Below are 2,045 nucleotides of genomic sequence, written 5' to 3'. Positions count from 1 at the left end.
AGATTATATAATCTGATAAGATATATAAAGAACTCTTACAACTCAATAGTAAGAAGATAACCCAATTTAAAAATAGGCAAAGATCTCAGTAAGTATTTCTCCAAAGAAGATATGCAAATGGTCAATAAGCACATGAGAAGATTCTCAATATCACTAGCCATCAGGGAAATGCAAATCAAAAAGAAATGAGATACTATTTCATTCCACTATGAAAGACAGAGTAACAAATATTGGTAAGGATATGGAGAAATTGGAAATCTCAGACACTGCTAGTGGGAATGCAAAATCTTTCCAAAGCATCTGCTTTGGAAAACGGTCTGGCAGCTCTTCATACAAGGAAACATAGAGGTACCTTATGATCTGGCATATCCACTCCTAGATATAACCAAGAGAAACGAAAACATATGTCTACACAAAAATGCAAAAGCTAATAGAGGCATTACTTTAATAGCCAAAGAATGGCAACAACTTAATGACTATCAGTTGATGAACAGACTATAATAAAATGTTGTATATCCATATGATAGGATAGCATTCAGGTATTAAAAGGAATGGAGTACTGATGCATGCTACAACATTGATGAATCTTGAAAATATGCTAAGTAGCATATATTATATGATTCCATTTATATAAAATTTCCAGAACAGGCAAATCTATAGAAACAGAAAGCAGATTAATTGTTGCCTAGGACTGGAATGTTTAGGAGGAAATTGAGAGCGACTGCTAATGGGCACTTGGTTTCTTTGGGGGCGGTAAAAATGTCTAAAATTGCCCTATTATATACTAAAAATCATTGAAGTGCATACTTTAAATTGGTAAATTGTGTGGTGTATGAATTATATATCAGTAAAGCTGTGTGACTTTATTGGGGGTGTGACTGTCGGCACTTGGTGATGGATGAGATAGAGGGAGTGAGGACAAGGGAGGGTTAAGAACAACTCCTAAATTTTGCCTGTGGCGACATCTGAGAAGGGGAGGAAGGATGGGGGAAGTTTTGGGGGTTTTTTGTGTGTTGTGTTTTAAATGGGGAGGGCCAGCTTTGAGAATCCAGAGTTGTGTTGTGGCCATATTAAGTTTGAGTACCTGTTAAATATCCAGATAGAGATATTAAGTAGACAGCCGAATGTGCATCTAGAACTCAGAGGAACAATCCTGGCTGGAGATAAAAATTTAGATACTAAGTAAAGCCATAGACAAGGATGAAAACAGAGAGAGAGAGAGACAGAGACAGAGACAGAGACAGAGACAGAGAGAGACAGACAGAGAGACGGAGGGAGGGAGAGAGAGAGACTGAGGGAGGGAGAGAGAGAGAAGGCTAAGGATGAGGTGGAATAGAGAAAGAGAACCACAAAGAACAAAAGGAGCGCCAGCCAGGGAGGAAGGAAAGTAGAAGGGTTCGGGGTCACTGAACTCAGATGGCGTGAGAAGGAGCGAGGGGTCCACAGAGCTGGTTCGACTGAGAGGTCAGTAAGAGGAGGACAGACGCGTCCTTTGGAACCACTAAGGTGAATGCTGTTCCAACTGTCATTGAAAAATAGAAACAAACAAGCAAACAAGAAAACGACTGGTACCAGGGGGGGAATAAAAAAAAAAAGAAAGAAAGAAAGAAAGAAAAAGCGTGGTTCAGTAGTGGAGACTCCAGATCAGAATGGGTTGAAGAGGGATTGTAAAGTGCTAATGTGGAGAGAGGTGGGCAGGTGTTTCTAGAAGTTTCGCTGGAACCACACTCGGGTGAAAAATTGTCCTAGTGTCCTTTCCTGCTCTGCGGAAACCCTGAGCGCCACATGCCAGCGGGGTCCGAAGGCCGTCTGTTCCCTCCGAGCCAGCTCTTAGGGGTGTACATCCTCCATCTAGGGAGCAGCCAGCTTGTCGGTAGGGGCGGGGCTGGAGGGTAGCGCTGGGCTGGGACCCAGAGGGAGGGTCATTTTCGCTTTGTTCTCTAATGGTTTTGATTTTCTTTTGTTATTTTGATTGGGAGAAAAGTGAGAGAAGGATTTTACCAATATGCTGTTTTAGAAGTTTAGGTAGAATTGTTTAAAATCTT

This window comes from Pteropus vampyrus, unplaced genomic scaffold (genome assembly GCF_000151845.1).
Source record: "Pteropus vampyrus isolate Shadow unplaced genomic scaffold, Pvam_2.0 Scaffold150, whole genome shotgun sequence".
Classification (NCBI taxonomy): domain Eukaryota; kingdom Metazoa; phylum Chordata; class Mammalia; order Chiroptera; family Pteropodidae; genus Pteropus; species Pteropus vampyrus.
This window is presented reverse-complemented; position numbering follows the sequence as displayed.